Source organism: Pleurodeles waltl, chromosome 3_1, assembly GCF_031143425.1.
Source record: "Pleurodeles waltl isolate 20211129_DDA chromosome 3_1, aPleWal1.hap1.20221129, whole genome shotgun sequence".
NCBI lineage: Eukaryota > Metazoa > Chordata > Amphibia > Caudata > Salamandridae > Pleurodeles > Pleurodeles waltl.
The window spans coordinates 1,639,837,345-1,639,855,651 of record NC_090440.1 but is presented as its reverse complement, the minus strand read 5'-3'; the positions used below and the strand labels follow the sequence as shown (position 1 = coordinate 1,639,855,651).

The 18,307-nt window shown below is 51.3% G+C and overlaps 1 protein-coding gene across 4 annotated transcripts in view; it reads right to left on the bottom strand.

Moving 5' to 3' along the window:
• Positions 1–18,307, bottom strand: part of DCAF17 (DDB1 and CUL4 associated factor 17) — a 444,850-nt gene that overhangs the window by 131,227 nt on the left and 295,316 nt on the right. The window lies entirely within an intron of this gene.

The following is an 18,307-nucleotide window of genomic DNA, read 5'->3' as shown; positions in this document are numbered from 1 at the left end:
AAGCCTCAGAGGACTGCCCTGAACCGAAGGACCAAGAAACTCCTGAGAACAGTGGCACTCCTCACCTACAGATAAATTTTTGCAACTTTGAAGCAACTTTTAAAGAACTCACTCTTCCAGCCGGAAGCGTGGGACATCACCCTCTGCACCCGACGCCCCCGGCTCGAGCTCCACAGAACCAACTCTGCAGAGAGGACTCCCAGTCGACTGTGACCTCCTGAGTAACCTGAGACGACCCCCCTACACCCCCACAGCGACGCCTGCAGAGAGGATCCAGAGGCTCCTCCTGACCGTGACTGCCTGGAACATAGAACCCGACGCCTGGACCAAGCACTGCACCCGCAGCCCCCAGGCCCGAAAGAAACCGACCTCCAGTGAAGGAGTGACCATCAGGCGGCCCTCTGCCTAGCCCAGTTGGTGGCTGGCCCGAGAAGCCCCCCTGTGCCCTGCCTGCATCGCTAGAGTGACCCCCAGGTCCCTCCATTGATTTCTACAGAAAACCCGATGCCTGCTAAGCACACTGCACCCGGCCGCCCCTGTGCCGCTGAGGGTGTGTTTTGTATGCCAGTTTGTGTCCCCCCACAGTCTGCCCTCTGAGGACACAGATACTTACCTGCTGGCAGACTGGAACTGGAGCAACCCTGTTCTCCATAGGCGCCTATGTGTTTTGGGCCCTCCTTTGAACTCTGCACCTGACCAGCCCTCTGTTGCTGGGTGACTCTGTTGCTCAAAGTGACTTTGGGGTTGCCTTGAACCCCCAACGGTGGGCTGCCTATGCCCAGGAAACTGAACTTGTAAGTGCTTTACTTACCTCAGAAACTTAACCTTACTTACCTCCCCCAGGAACTGTTGATTTTTGCAGTGTCTACTTTTAAAATAGCTTATTGTCATTTTAACCTATACTGTGTGTACTACTGCCTTAATTCAAAGTCCCTTATTTAGCTTTGTGGAGTACCTTGCATTTTATGTATTTACTTCAAATCGTGAATCTTCTAAAATAAACTAAGAAAACATATTTTTCTATATAAAAACCTATTGGCCTGGAGTTGAGTCTTTGAGTGTGTGTTCCTCATTTATTGCCTGTGTGTGTACAACAAATGCTTAACACTAGCCTCTGATAAGCCTACTGCTCGACCACACTACCACAAAATAGAGCATTAGAATTATCTAATTTTGCCACTATCAACCTCTAAGGGGAACCCTTGGACTTTGTGTTACGACTCTGTCGTCCCATTTCCAGGGGGCGCTGTAAGGGGACTGTCAGAAGCCTGAGAATCACCTTGAACACCTATCTAGAGTCCCTTGCTGACTCCTGTTTGTTTCTCTTTTCTCTATGGTACACTTGTTTAGTACTACATTTGCTTCTTGGGACTGCAAATCCCATAATGCACAGCTTGGTAGTCAGGAAAACCCGGATTCTGTTTCCCATTGTCTTCTATGGGAGAAGTCCAGTTGCTCCTTTTCACTGGATCCTCTCCTCCAGGACTTGCAAGTGTCCGAAACTACACACACCTGTGACCTCTCCTGTGCAGCCCAGCTGGGAACTGCTTATAAGCAGCCATTTCCTCAAGCTCCCCGTCGTGCATTGGACTTCAATTCCTTTGTGTTACAGACCCCTTGTCGGATGGTGTTCCAGTTTTGTTCCTGTTCTGTTCCAGCCTGATCCTGTTTCCTGTTTCTCTGCCCAGCTCCTGATTGTTCCAGCCAGAGTCTGCTCCCTATCTCTTAGCCTTGTATCTGTTTGTTTCTTCCAAAGCCTGCTCCCTGTTTCTCTGCCCTGCTCCTGCCTTGTTTCAGCCTGAACCTTCTCTCTGTTTCCCAGTCCTGTTTACTGCTCATTTCCTACTCCCTGTATTCCAGTCCTGTCCTTGCCTGTTCCAGCCAGAGCCTGTTCTCAGTTTCCCAGTCCTGTCTCTGTTTGTCCCAGCCAGAAGTTTGCGCCCTGTTTTCAAGTCCTAGTCCCGCCTTTGCTTCAGCCTGTTCCTAGTTCTTGCCTCTGCCTCTTTGTTTGTTCCCTTCTGCTTCTGTTTCTTCTTGGTTCTTTGTGTCTGGTAAGTGTTCTATCAGTCTTCACCAGTGTATACGTGTCCTCCTGTGTACTGGGGTTGGCTCCTGGTTTCCAGGAGGCAATTCCAGCCCCCATCGTTGTCCAGTGTTATACGTTGTATTTAGTGCCTAACAGTGACAGTGTGCTATTGCTGTTTTCTCAGGAATCGCCACTGTGTTTCCAGCTGGACCCACAAGAGCGTGTCCTGTGTATGTAAGTACTATCCTTGTTTGTGCTCTAGGGTCCAGAGACAGAATCACTTCTGCTGCCTCCTTTCTATGGGGCTGGCAGGGTGACTATCTGTAAGTGCAAATTGCAGAGGCATTGAGATTCCCTGTCACTGTGGGAGGTTCTGCGCCTTACTCTGTGTACAACCCCAGCGTGTTTGTCCACTGGTAATCCGTTTCCTGTTTGTTCACACAAGGGTTGCTCTGCTTTTACTTTCCTTTTTCCTGTGCCTGTCCATAGCTGTCCTTTCCGTGTATGCCTTTAGCTGCACTTCTGCCCCAGCACACTAACTCTCTAGGATATTCGGTGACCTCAAGGGGTGTCCCAACCATAGACCTGATCAGACCCGCCCGAAACCGTGACACTTTGTGAACACTATCTCTCACTTTGAGATAGTATGTACAGAGCCAGTTTACTACAGACACCATTTGTTTCCCCCCTGCCTGTCCCTGCACCGCCACCAGTACTGATTTCCCTGGGTTCAAGCTCAGGCCCGAAGTCTCGCCATACAGCGTCAGGAGCTCAAGGCCTCGGGCCCAGAGTCTCAAGGCCTCCCCAGAAACACCAGCACATCATCGGAGTACAGGGATACACAGTCCTCGCAGCCACATCCCCCACAGCCAGTCCCTCCATAACCGGGTCCCCCCGGAGGAGGCTTCCCAGCGGCTCAATGGCCAGTGCGAATAGAAGGGGCGAAAGAGGCCAGTCCTTTGCATTCCTCTCCTGATCAGGAAGGGGTCCGACAAGATGCCATTAACTCGTACTTGTGCTGACGGGTCCCGATAGAGGAGGTGTACCATCCCTCTGAACTTTGGGCTGAGACCCATGTGGGTTAGCACCTCCTCCAGGAAGTTCCACACCAGAGTATCAAAGGTCTTGTGGAAATCCACTAGGAGAAGCGCAAAATCACTCTCCAGTCTATCCGTCTGGAAGAGTGCCACCTGGACCCGTCTCAGGTAGTGACGCATACTCCTATCCGGCATGAAGCCACACTGGTCCGGGTGAACAAGGAAGGGCAGCATACGGGCCACCTTATTATCTTACTGTCCGCTTTAATCAGCGAGATAGGTCGGTATGAGGAGCACTGGTCGCGGGGTAGGTCACTCCTTGGTATGACCACAATGGTGGCACAGTCCAGATCGGGTGGGAACGTGCCTCGTCGAGCTGCCTCCTCGTAGGCACTCACAAGATGGGGAACCAGGCACCGATGAAACCTCTGGTAATATTCTATGGAGAAGCTGTCCAGGCCCGGGGTCTTCCCGGCCTAAAGGGCCGATGTAGCACAGTCTACCTCTTCCTCTGTCATTGGCAGGTCTAGCTCCATGGCTAAGGATGCTAGAATAGAGGGGAGTGGAATGTCTTTCAGAATGGGATTTTCCCGCTCCGTTGGGGATTGGGGCACTCAGGTGTAGAGGTCCTCGTAGTAGGAGGCAAAGGTGCATCCTATCTCCTCTAGGCACTCCCATGCAACGTCAGTCCGGTCCCTAATGAGGAGCACCACCCGGGCCGAAAAACATCTTGGGTCGTCAATCAATACAGTAGTTTCCCCGCCTTGTCTCCTGATTCATAAACCCTCTGGGTCGAGGCCTGCCAACACTGCCTGGCCTCTGCGAGTGATACGTGCCGAATCTCTGCACGCAAGAGCTCCACCCGTTCCTCAGTCTCCTGGTCCCCGACCCGCCGAACTCGACCCACTAGGTCCGTCAATTCACCCTCCAGGTAAGTCACCAGCTGCAATTGCCTGGCCTCCTACTGTCTGACGTATCCCTTAATGACCCCCCTCAGGGAGGGCTCGCTAGCAGCTAAAAGGATCCCCACCGAGGCCACCGAACCCACGTTTTCTTTAAAGTAGTGATCTATTTGTTGTTCAATATATTCAACGCAATCAGGTTTTTTCCAGTACCAGGCACTGAAGCGCCACAACGGTCTGTTAGACTGCATTAAGAAGTCTGCAGTGCTGCACTATATTAAGAGGTATCGACTGGGCACAGTCCTCATGCAGGAAACTCTCCTGGCTCGGACTCAATGTACGTTTCTTGGGAGGTTTGGATATGAGCAGGTGTTCCACGCTGGGTTTTCTAGGGGCTCCAGAGGGGTGGTGCACCTGCTTCACAGATCCCTGCCCCTGCTGTGGCTCCGGGGCCCACCGCACACTGCCTCCCTCACCCACGCGACCTGCACCCACGTCTGTCAACAAGCACAAGGGGGGCAGGGTCCTAGCCTGGGGACAACCACCGCTCCAACAAGAGGGCTTCAGACTGGCTGGCAGCAAGGCTTACCAGGTACAACAGAAGCGCAGATCTTTCAAAGCGGTTAAAAAGAAACTTCGTAAGTTGAACCTCTGCTATAGGCTACCTTTACCTGCCTTACACAAAGTGATGTTTCAATCCACTACCTATTTTTTCGATAACTCAGAAAAGGCCTGGGATTGGGCGGCGGAAAAGCGAGAACTGTGACCGGCGACGGGAGGAGGAGAGGCGGGATCGGAGACAAAGGACCCTGGCGGGACTCCCCTACTGACGCAGGTCCACAGGAAGCCCTCCAGATCACAGCGGGCCCGGTCGGCGGCCGAGGGCTGGTGACGGAGCGCCCAGGATCACTCGGCTCACAACCTGCAGGAGGAGCAGGTTCTAGACGCTGACTTGACAGCCACTCCAGCATTCTTTGCATCGACGGGGACAATCCCAACCTCACAGGAGTGAACTGGGGGATGCAGGGAGATTTTGTGTATGGAACCGGAGGGGCAGTGCCTGGCGGCTGCCGGGACACAGCCTGGCAGGAGCGATGACCCCGATAACTGAGCCAATTAAGTCATATTATTAGTCGAGGTTAGGTAGCACATCCGCAATTAGGGCACCGCCAGAACACATGAACCCCCACACTTGACTGGACTGTTTATTGCTCGTTAGCAATGTTCTGGGGTAGGGTGACAGATGCTTCAAGGGGTGAAGTGTGGGGTGGGGTGGGGGGTGTTGGGTGGAGGTTGGGTTATTACTATGAGTTGTTTCTACTCTAGTTGCATTAACGTTTTCCTTTTTAGGTTTGTTACATTTGCAGTGAGTACTGGGTGCAACCATATGTGGTCCATGAGTGCCTTGAGGGACCAGCGTGCAGGGCAAAGGAGATTGGTAGCGGGGCACTGGGCGCACCAAGCTCTACCTAACAGATCTGCAACATGTTCAAACTATTATACTGGAATGTCAACGGTCTGTTAGACCGTATTAAGAGGTCTGCAGTGCTGCGCTATATTAACAGGTATCAACTGGACGTAGACCTCATGCAGAGGACCCACCTGGCTGGGACTCAATGTAAGTTTATTGGGAGGTTTCGATATGAGCGGGTCTTCCACGCTGGGTTTTCTAGGGGCTCCAGAGAGGTGGTGCACCTGCTTCACAGGTCGCTGCCCCTGCTCGTGACCCAGGTGCACACTGACCCCCGGGGAGATACATAGGGCTGGAGAGACGCCTGGCTGGTAGACAGGTCAACATAATTTTGTGCTATGCACCTTCGCGACTCCTTAGGTCCACACTTACCGAACTGTGTAGCTTGCTGGTCTCCATCCCGCAGAGCACCACATTTGTTGGGAGGGCACTTTAATGTGGTACCGGATCCACTTCGGGACACCTCAGCCGACCCCCGTCTCAGCAAACGTCGAGTCTCGTGACGTGGACAGATTCACTAGGCCTGTGCGACCCCTTGCAGGCGTGGCACCCACAGACGAGGGCATTCACGCATCAATCAGCGACACACCACACGGAGGTGCGGATTGACCAGATATGGCTCCCAGCAGTGGACCTCTTATGGCTGACCTCTGTGCAAATACTGGTGCGCAGGATCTCTGATCACGCGCCGATCTTGATGGCCTGGGGGACTTCTTTGCAGACCCCCCCTGGCTCTGACTTCTGCCACCTGTGGCCTCAGCCCAGAATCCAGTGGGGGGGGGGTTGGAGAGAAGATATCACCACACTTTGTACCGTCTCCACTCGGTGGTGGGAGAGAGGTGTTAGGGAGCAAAAGGGGCCAGATGTCAGGTCTCTACGGCCCTGGTCCCAATCTTCACCTCAATGACCTCCGACAGGGTGCTATCCGCTGGATGCGTCCTCAGCCACCCTTCCGCTTCCCGTGGGAGAAGGGGAGGGGTATAGGCAGGCAGCCCACCCACCCTATTGAGGCTTCCCCGCATCCCCTTTGCTGGTCCGGCCCTCACCTGGTCACTGCCACCTCTTCTGCCGCCCACCAGGGGTCCCCCACACCGTCTCTTCGGGCCTGTCCGGCCCAGGAACGTGTTACGCAGTGCCCGCCAAGTCAGCCAGGCGGCGCCGCACTTCCTCTCAGGACCAGACCGCCTCTGTCGGTCACCAGGTCTGCAGTCCCCATCCAGCCTTCCTCGCTGCTCCAGCAATCGCGGGGCTCACCACGCCAAGGCCCCTCATGTGGCCCCTGCCATCTTGGGAGCAGGCGGGCCCGCTTCAGGCACGTCGCACTGCGCAGGTGCAGCTATCTGGGTCGCAGTCCTGGTCCTGGCTGGGCCACCCACCGGCTCCTCTATGCTGGGAGGTGGGGGTCCTCCGCCGCTCTTTCCTGCGGTCGTGGGACCTACAGTGCCAGGGCCCCAAGCGCGGCTCCCGCCACCTTGGGATTGGGCGGGCCGGCTGCAGGCACGTTGCACCGCTCAAGGGTGGAGTTCTAGGTCCCCGCTCTGGCCTCGGCCGGGCCTCCCTTTTACGTCTTCTATGCTGGGTGGTCCTCCCTGTTCCAGTGCTTGCAGGGCCCCGAGAACTAGGGCCCTCATGCGCCGCCCGCCACCTTGAAGTCAGGCAGGCCTGCTGCAGGTGGGTCGCGCCACCGAGGTGCAGCGATTCAGGTCTTCCGCACCAGCCCTGACTTGATCTGGTCCACCAGCGACCTGGGGCACTGTCTCGACGGCCCGTTTCTTCAGGGCCGCCGGGGTCATGTAGGATGTGCCGGATTTAGAGCAGGCCGTGGAGTCCCGCTAGAATGCAGCTGCCATGTTGGCTTGCTAAGCCACGACCCTAGGAGGAGACTTTAACAACGTTATGTCCCCTGCTATAGATTGCTCAAAACAGGGGGTGACTAGAGCCCGAGCTACACCCTGGCGCGTTTTGCAGATACCCTGGGGCTCTCTGATTTCTGGTGGCGCTGTCACTCTAATCTGTGTGCTTACTCCTATTTTTCTGGAGTGCACAGTTTTTTCTTGACTGAATTATGTCTTTGCCCCGGTGGTTAGGTGGGAGTGGTGGACAAGGCAGCATAACTGCAGAAGATTATCGATCACTCACCATTCTAGGTATCTGTGGGACAGAGAGAGAAAGGAAAGCACTACCCTCGAATTGGACGTTTTTTTTTTTTTGTATTGCATTAATTAAAGAGTAAAATATATCAAGACATATACCACCACATCAGTTGAAAAGCACAGTTAGCAAAATGTGACAGATGAGCCTTGTGTCTATACACTACAAAGAGCTTTTGACCAAAAGCCCCCTAGATTCATTTACAGGTGGCCTACCCTGTGGTATAGGGTCATTCAGTCAAAACATAGAACAATGGGGGTGCGGCGATTTGGGTCTTCCGCATCAGCCCCGACTGGATCCGGTCCACCGGCGGCCTGGGGCAATGTCTCGACGGCCCCGTGTCTTCAGGGCCGCCGGGGTCATGTAGGATGTGCCGGATTTAGAGCAGGCCGCAGAGTCTCGCTAGAATGCAGCTGCCATGTTGGCTTGCTAATCCACGCCCCTAGGAGGAGACTATAACAACGTTATGTCCCCTGCTATAGATTGCTCAAAACAGGGGGTGACTAGCGCCCGAGCTACACCCTCGCGCGTTTTGCAGATACCCTGGGGCTCTCTGATTTCTGGTGGCGCTGTCACTCTAATCTGTGTGCTTACTCCTATTTTTCTGGAGTGCACAGTTTTTTCTTGACTGAATTATGTCTTTGCCCCGGAGTCTAGGTGGGAGTGGTGGACAAGGTGGCATAACTGCAGAAGATTATCGATCACTCACCATTCTACGTATCTGTGGGACAGAGAGAGAAAGGAAAGCAGGACCCACGAATTGGAATTTTTTAAAAAAAATTTATTGCATTTATGAAAGAGTAAAACATATCAAGACATTTACCACCACATCAGTTTAAAAGCACAGTTAGCAAAATGTGATAGATGAGCCTCGTGTCTATACATTACAAAGAGCTTTTGTCCAAAAGCCCCCCAGATTAATTTACAGGTGGCCTACCCTGTGGTATAGGGTTCATTCAGTCAAAACATAAAACAAAGGGGTTATACAGCTCAGTCGGATAGGTCAACATCCGGGACATGAGGAAGGACCACAAGGTCGTCCATATGTCTCGTGTCCGGGAGTTAGACAGCATCATTTCCCAGTAGGCTATTAGTTGTTACCGACAGTAAAGCAGCATCACTCAGCCACTCCTTTGACCATTGGGGGTATCTGTTTCTTCCCACAACACATCGCCACTCTACGCTTGGCCAGCACCAATAGCAGCCCCCCAAGTTTCCTGTGGTCAAGGGGGACCTCCTTGACATACCCCATGAGGGCAAATTTGGGAGACCATGGCCGTTCGAGCCCGACCATTTCCTCAAGCGCACCTATCACCTCCATCCAGTATCCTTGCAGCGCCCTGCAGTGCCACGCCAGGTGCAGGAAATCCACCTCCGGCGATGAGCATCTTTCGCATCTAGCATCCGACCGGACGCACATCATCTTAGGGCGCCTCTGCGTATAGTACAAGCGGTGCAGAAATTTTAAATGTATTAGGCGCAATCTATAATTGAGGGAGATCTCTCACGTATTTGTGCAGCAATTACATCACACATCGTCCGGAAGGGTCTCACCAATGTCCGCTTCCCAATGCACTCTGGCATTGGGAGTGGCCGAGGGTACAGTCGTCTGCATGCAAACACACAGGCCCGTAATGAGTCTACGTGGAGACGGTGATTTGTACACCAACTCCAGCGCGCGGCACACAGGGGGTGTCTCGGGGAAGCAATGGAATGTAGCCTGCAAAAGCGCCTTGATTCTTACGTAAATTAAGTGTTATAGCACAGTATTGAGCGTCTCAGGGGAGATGAACGAGCCCTCCGGATACCAAGACCCCAAGGTAGCCATATTCAGATCACACAGGCATTCACATAACTGTCCTCCGTCCGATACCTGCAGATTCATGATGTCTCGTATCCGCTTTGAGGGCGCAAAGGGCTCCCCTGCCTCCGCATGCTTCAGGAGCGCCCTCCAAGCCTGCACCGCGCACGTAACAGTGTCTACTTCTCTCGACCTGGGTCTGGGTGGTCCATAAATCACTCCAGAGACCCTATTAGGTCAGACTGAATCATGTTCCGAAGCCAGATGTGGTAAATATTTTATGGGGTGCAACCAAAAATGTGCGAAATGGGCCTGTGTGCAGTTATAATAAATTTCCAGATCAGGGGCCGCCAAGCCGCCCAGCTCAAACGGTAGCGTCAATGTTTCCCTTGAGATTCTGGGTTGCCCACCAGCCCAGGCTTGAGTTACGAGTGAAGATCTAAGCCTTTTCAAGTAGTTGGACGTGAGGACGAGGGGAATGTTAACAAACAGGTAGGGAAATTTGGTCAAAATTACCACCTTGCCTATGGCTATGCGGCCGGTCAACAAGAGCGAAATGGAGCGCCAGATCGCCACTTTGGCTTTCAGCCACATAATGGCCTTGCCATAGTTGGCCGACCACAGCTCGTCCACCTCCCTGCTAAGCCATATACCCAGGTAACGTACCGGGCCATCAGCCCAGCTCAAGGGGTATTTTGAGCGGTACTGTACTGTTGCAGCCGAAAAGGGGAAACGACTGACTTGGACCAGTTGATCGTAATCCCAGAGATCTGGCCAAAGCGTACTATCTTGTCTACCAGTATGTCAAGATGAAGCCTTGGGTCCCATATATATATATATATATATATAGCACAACATCATCCACATACATAGAGACCAGGATTGGGCGTTGTCTAAATGCCAATCCCCTATGGTTATGATGTTGTCTCAAGAGTGCTGCCAGTGGCTGCATCGCCACAGTAAATAGCAGCGTCAAGAGGGGGCATCCTTGTCGAGTACCTCTAGCTATTGGGAAAGTTCCGAAATCATCCCATTGATTCTCAATTTAGTGGTTGGAGCCGAGTATAATAAATGGATTAATTGGATGAATCTAGGACTCAATCGCTCCCTGGTCAATAGGCCAAACATATACAGCCATGCAAGGGAGTCAAACGCCATGGTGGCGTTCAGGAACAGAGAGACCACGTGGTCTTCAGGATTGATCATTCAGGTCACCGCAAAAAAGGTACGGAGGTTACACAAGGTCGAGCGACCAGGCACAAACCCAGATTGGTCCGGAAGCACCAACGACGGGAGCTGGGGCTGAAGTCAAGTCGCAATTAGCTTTTATAGTATCTTAGTGTCTATATTTATTAGCGATAATGGCCTATACGAGTCGCAAAGACACGGGTCTTTACCTGGTTTCAATATGGTGACGGGCCTCACACAGCGAAGGCAGGAGAACCCCGTTCTCTAGTGCATCCGCATAAACCTCTAGCAGGTATGGCACCAAAAGATCTGCGTATTCCTTCTAAAAGGCTGCCGTGAGCCTATCCATCCCCGGGGCCTTGTCTCCCGGCAGACTATGTATAACCTGAATGACATCCTCAACCATGAACGGGGTGTCTATGTACTGCCTGTGCGTGTTCTCGAGCCAGAGCAGGCAAATGTCATCAAAGTATTCTGTGTATGCCGCCGCTTGTGGCCCCATCATTTCGGTGTATAGGGAGGAGTAGAAATCAGTCAAGACCCGCTTGGCCCGCTCAGTGCCAGCATGGTGTACTCCAGCCGAGTCAAGCAGCTCAACAACATAGTTCCCCGCCCACAGCCGTCGAAGCATTGCGGCCAGCGTTTTGCCGGACCTCTCGCCCTCTCCGTATCGCCTTGCCTTGGCTTCCTTTCGCAGAAAACAAACATCGTGGAGTGCCACTTCCTCATATTGTGACAGCTTCTCTCTTACTTCAGCCAAAAGGGCGCTGGGCATATCTGCACATATTTGCTTCTCCAGAATAGCGAGCTGGGCCTCCAAGTCTGCCAATTCGCGACGGTTCATTCTAAGCACACTATGCTGCTTGGCAAGGCATACCCCCCAGATTACTACCTTGAATGCCTCCCATGAGGTGCCTGCCGAGGATACCGAACCCTGGTTAACAGTGAAGTATTCCGCAATAGCGGTGCAAATCTCCTCCCTAAAGGCTTGATCTCTTAACGCACCATGGGGCAGTCACCACGAGAATTCGCGGCGAGGGCCCCCTGGGATAATCAATTCCAATATAACCGGAGAATGATCTGACAGAGTGCGGGGCATACCTTCAATAGATTCCGTCCAGAGCTCTACATCTCTAGTTCCGAACCATCTATCAATGCGGCAGCAGCTATTATGTAGTGTTGAGGCCTGTTCCTTCTCTATCCGCACCAGGTTTCACCCTCCATAGATCCACCACAGCACTCTCAGCCATAATAAGGGATAAGGCCTTAGCAGCTGCCACATGTTGCGGCCGAGCCTGACTCTCGCAATCTGCCTCAGAGTCCAATACCACATTAAAATTTCCTCCCCATTGCAGGGACCCCGAGCCCAAGGGGTTTACCAGGTGCCATACCTCCCCGAAGAACTCCAGGCCATCCAAGTTGGGACCGTAAACTCATAACAGACGAAACAGCCTGTCTTGTAATGTACCCTGCAACATAACATCCCGGCCGTGCGGATCCGTAAGCGCTTTCTTAGTACGCCACTGTAGTCCCTTTCTAAGCAGGATGGCCACCCCCTCTTGCATAGCTCGAATACACCGTTACATGGCTCTCTCCAATCCATCCAGCCCTTATCCTAAATTTTGTGGCATTAGTCAGGTGAGTTTCTTGGAGCATGCAAATATCTGTTGCATGGCGCTGCATATAAGCAGATACCAATCTCATCTTACGGCCATCATTCAATCCCCGAACATTCCCTGTCAAACATCTCACAGGAATCGCATTTTTATGAGCCATCAAGGTAAACATCGCAACCGCTCAACAACCACCCCCACCCATACGTATATCGAATCAGCTGCTGGGACGGGAAGGTACGGGTAGAAAAGAACAGAGGGAAAACTTTAAACATAGTGGGTAACGATACATCTGCCGCCCGACCCACTCAGGCCCCCCAATTGGGCCCGACCACCCATCCCACCCCCTCCCAAAAACATAACCCATCTTAAAACCACAACCAAATGATTTGGACTCATCCAAGGGGGCGCTGGCGTGGCCATCTGACTTCCCACCCAGTATGAGTAGGTGGGCAGGAGCCGCAGAGTAGTCCGAAGCTCCACAGGACAGTCATCTCCGAGGCGCAGTTCGCTAACGGGCCCGAGAGGCCACAGGGCGCAGTTCAGACACACAGACGTCCCTCATGTGCAACTGATCTCAGTCATTGTCGCTCAGGTGATTCCCATTCTCTTCAGTGGCCGGCAAGCAGTCAGGGGCCATTTTTTGGGGAATATCTTTCACAAATTTTGCTGCCTGTTTTGGATCCCAGAAAAAATGTAATTTGCCTTTATGCTGAACACACAACTTAGCCGAGTAGATAAGGGAGTATTTAGCGTCCGTGTGGCTCAGAGTGGGCTTACTGGGGAGAAACGCCCTGCAGGCCACCTGCACACAAGGGGTGTAGTCGAGAAAGATGCGGAGTTTGTTGTTGTTATATACAATAGGGCGGCGGTCACGGGCAAGGTGGTGGACTGTGTCTCTATCTCTGTAGTTGAGCAGGTGCGCAATGACAGGTTGTGCCGGAGTCCCAGGAGGCGGCCGCGACCCAGCGATCTGTGCGCCCGCTCCACCACCATCACTGGAGATCGCTAACCAGGGAAGAGCGCAGAAAGCATCACCTCCACATAGTCCTCCATGCGCCCCATGGCTGTCGATTCCAGAAGACCTAAGATGCGAATGTTGTTTCATCTAGAGCAGGCTTCAAGGTCTTCGGTTTTATTTCAGATGACTTCCAGCACTTGCTCCATTTGAATAAGTCGCTCGCTCTCCCCGCACTGACCATCCGCTAAGTCTGAAATGCGAGGTTCCGCCGGCTCAAGGCGGGTATCATGGTCATCCACCCTATCTTTCAGCCGATCCATGCGATCGGTCAGATGATCTAGCTTAGAATCTATGGCCGCCTGGCTGTGCTTTAGGTCCAGAAACATAGCCTTAACTTAGGGCAACTGGGAGTCTTCCTCTTGAGGCAATTCGTCCATCGACTTGCCCGCTTGGCTGCACTTTTTTTTGCCCCCAAATGACAGCTTTGATTGTTTGTAGTCTGCCTTCCCCATCGTGACCGGGTCTCACCCCCAGGGGGGGTGTCACACCATCCGGAGTCGGTACCCAACACCCAGACCAGTCTCAGGCACCTCCAGTCCTCACCACGTAGTTCAGCCAGGCGTCACCTGCACCAAAGGCCACCAGCAACGCGCCAGACAAGCCGGCCGCTCCTCACACCTGCAGGCAGATCCTATCACCACGGCCTCACAATCCCTCACCAGGGCCAGGGGATCACGGCAATCCGTCTGCTCATATAGGCATCTCTCGGCAAGGGGAGACGGCCGCTCTCCATCTAGGCCATCAGCCACAGACAAGGTAATGCGCCGTGGGGGTCAGCCAGATAGGCCCCATAGATCGAGGCCGGGCACGCCAGACGCAATCAGCTGGTCTCACTCAAGCCGCCAGTCGATAGCATCCAGCACAGGGGTAGCAGGGGCACAACAGCCCGCCCCACCTCCTCCTCCATGGTCCCGGACCTCACAGCCGTGGCACACCCCCCTCCCGGGACCACGATCCAGCCATCGCCGTCGGCTCAGCCCCTCAGGAGCCAGCCGCCTGACTAACACAGGGAATCCAGGGGCACTGCATCTCCGGCCTGCCGGTCCATGCCGTCGTCCAAAGGGGGGGGCAGGCGGCAGCCTCAACTCCGCCCCCGTCAACACCGGCACCTGCCAGGCCCCGCTCAGCCAGCACTTCCCCCGTGACCCACCAACCTCACCAGCACCAGGGCGATCGGGCCAGCGCTCGGCTCCTACCACTGAGCCGGCCCCGCTTCGCCAGCCCACGCCTTAGCAGTTGTTTAGCATACAAAGTGTGATAAGTCGAGCACCTTGGGCGGCCGATCCATTCGTATTGACAAAAGAATTATGCCCCTGCCCTGCAGAGCCTCACCAGGTGGCAGCCATCTTGCAGGACGGCCAGGCTACGTACCCGCAAATTGGAAGTTAAACACCTGGGACCTAAGAAACGCTCATGTTGCATGCAAACTAAAGGTTGACACAGAACTATACTTTTCTGAAAATTTAGACACTGTTGAGTCCGCCTTAGTGCTCTGGGAAGTGGTGCTTCGGGACTGCACACAGAATGTCCTTGTGCGTAAGAGGAGGAGGGAGGGGGCACAAACTGAGGAGCTGGAAGGCCAGCTGCATTCCCTAGAAGCAACCTGTCAAAGTAACCCTGCCTCACATATTCTTCGTCAAGTTGCAGTGCTACACACAGAATTTGGGGTCAGATGTACATAGATGCAATTTTGCATTTCCTAAATAGCGACTTCATAGAAATCGATATTTAGGAAATGCAAAATGCTGTGCTCCAAGATACCGATTTCCTAATAGCGATTTCTACAAAGTAGGAATCACTATTAGGAAATCACAAATAAGAAATTCTATGCCATTTGTGACAATGGGCCAGTCTTGCATTTCCCAAATAGCGATTACCTATCTGGGAAATGGAAAAGCAAAGATGGCTATGGGAAAAAAGCCCACGAAATGCACCCAAAAAATAGTGGTGCACATTTTTGCCAGGGCTGCTTATGGTTTCCCAGTACAGCCCTCCCAGAATCTCGGTGAGCACCTTAACCTCAATGGTCAGAAGGAAAATAGTTTGATAGAATTCACATCTCTAACGTAGCCTGCCCGCCATCAGAATTATAGTAATAAAAACTTGCCTCGGGTGTCCTGGTAGAAAGCTATGGTCCCTAGAAGTCTGAAATAGTTTCAATATGTGAAGAGCAAGCAAGGATGAGTTGGAGTTAAAACATGTATACCAAAATGAAAACAATTATACCAGGAGACCACTGAGACCAGGCATCTTCCCAGACTGAAGTTGCCTGATGGCCTTTGTGATCCCAATTAGTGTAATTTCCCCATTAAGTGATCTTCTGCCCCGTCCTAGAGCGGATACCCTAGGATGTTTGTTATCAATCTCTCCAGATCCTGGGATTCAACATGCCTACCCAGTCCACAAAGTTGACTTCAGAATTGGGTGAATTCTCCATCTATCAAAGCTTAGTCTATAGTCTCTTGAACCTCTTAGGTCTGGGTAAGTGATACTATTCTAGATCATTCCTCTCTTTTACTTAACCAGTGGAGCAGCTTCCCTACTATATCCTCCTGGTCATGAAGTCTGCTTTGAAAGGCTAGGCAAGTCTTCTGGGGTTCCAGCAGACACAGCTGACACAGTTGCTGCTTAGCAATATCAAGCGATATAATCTGATGTTATTTGTTGGCGACCTTCTGAACTCATCTTCCAATGCAAGGATTTTAATTTCTGCTTTACACCTCTCCTTCTTCTTGTACTTCTTATATTTAGTGATATGGCCCCATTGCCTTGCCCCGAATAACTAGTTTAAAAGCCTCACATATTGTCCCAGATGAATCTATCTTTCCGACAATAGTTTGAGAATACCTCTTGATTCCTCTTGTAAGAGATTTACTGAAGGAGTCATCCTGAAGCCACTGGGCATATAGTCAGTGGGCATTTTTCAGCCCAACTGTCAAATCTCACACTCACTGGGGTGTAGCCATAAAGTCCCCTTGTATGTATATATGCATATATATGCATTCTTGATCTTTAGGAGTCTGAGGGATGTCAGGATATAGTCAAGAAAAAGATATTTGGGTGCCATTTGGCACAGAGGGCCAGATGTATCATCGCGGCCCTTTGCGATTCGGTAATTGCGATTTTTAAGAAATCGTTATTACCGACTCGCAAAGTGCCATGTATCACATTTGCGATTCGGTAATAGCGATTTCTTAAAAATCGCAAATGCTATTACCGAATCGCAAATTGCGATACCGGACCCATTCGCAGCTATGGGCCCTTTGGCCCATAGCGGCGAATTTTTTGCATTTCCAAAATTGCAATTTCTGAACCAGAAATCGCAATTTTGGAAATGCAAATCCCCAGGGTGCTGGGGGCCTATGGCCCCCTCTGCTGCACCCCAAAAATGTTTTGGGAGACATGTAAAGTACACACATGCCATAAGATCATGTGTGGTTTACATGTTCAATTTAAAAATGCATTTCAAATGCATTTTTAAATTTTGCACCAGGTTACCACCTGGTTGCTGTCCATGGTATTTTGCATGTGCAAAATGCCATTCAGCGAAAAATCGCAATTTGCGATTTTTTGCAGCATTGCCTTGCAACCTGGAATTTGTGAATCGCAAATTGCGACTCGCATTTTCCAGGTCGCAACGCAAGAAATCGCAATTTTAGCGATTTCTTATTTGTGGTCTGCGAATGCCTTTCATGCATTGCAGACCACTGTTTTGCACTCGCAAACGGCCGAATTAACCGATTCGCACTGTTTGCGAGTGCAAAACTTTTTCATACATCTGGCCCTTAGTCCCTGGTCCTCTTGGGGTCCCTACTGTCAAATGCCACACTCACTGAGGGGTAGTCATAAAGTCCCCTTGGATGTATATATGCTTTCCTAATCCTTTGGGATTTTGCGCGGTGTCAGGATACAATCAAGTTGAGAAAATGATCCATGGGGGCCATGAAAGAAAGTACACCCCTTTTCTCTACTATGTTGCCAATGCCACACATCGCAGAGACCACAGGACTCTGCAAAGGCAGCCAAATTGCTCTGATCCTATATCATACAATCCCTCTGGGGACAGCTATCGATCTCTTTGTCCATTATCCCAATTGAAGTGCACCCCCTCCACTTCTAATCATTACTGATACGGATATTTGACTTGTCTATCATTCCAAATCTCACCATCCTACTAATAATCAATATCAATTCTCACCATTTAACCACCATCGTCGTTAACACAATATAACCATTTTAAAAAGTGCCACACATCCAAATCCTATTCTCACACATCACAGTGCTGCCCTTTGGTATGAGGCACTGTCATCTGTATACCAAATTGTGAAAAGAAACTGTTCAACATAAAGAACTAAAAGAGTTTTAGTGGTGATTTTCAAGAACTCCACACTTATCATCAGCTTCCATTGCAATAATCATTACGCATCCGCTGCTCATATTCAACTACAAAATCCTCTTCATTCATAGGCCATTGCTGAGCAACTCAGCCTCGTTAGATGTTTTATCTGATCAGCCACACTAATCTTTATGTACTGGGCAAACTCAACACCTGGTTAGACAAACCAGACTGCACCATTTGACAAAAACATTCACTTCTCAAGGATGTCAAAAAATCAGGGCAGTACCTACAGTGGCCATTACATCATTTTCCCATAGCTCTTTCCACACCACTATAGTCAAACACATCCTTATCAGACCATGAAACAAACATGACATCAGCACTTTCAATTTACAACCTATCCCATGAAGACAACTCATCATTTCTGTCTCAGGTTTGTTGCTGCCTTTGACAGTTTGATCCCTCTTAAGACCTTCTCACGAGCTCAACAACAACAAGAAATACTTGTAAATACTAACATTGAAACAGAATGGAATAAACACAACACCGTAACACGCTCCATTTTCAGAATCACTGCAGAATATACAAAGCCAACATCAAGATGGGAAGGCAGTCAAATATATCAATCATAAAAGCAACATTTCAAAGGAACTGAGAACGCACCGTTACCAGCTTCACCCACTCAAGATGTATGAAATATATTGGCAAACAACTACATCTTTAAAGCCAAGAATCTAGAAAACTAGCTCCAAAACAAA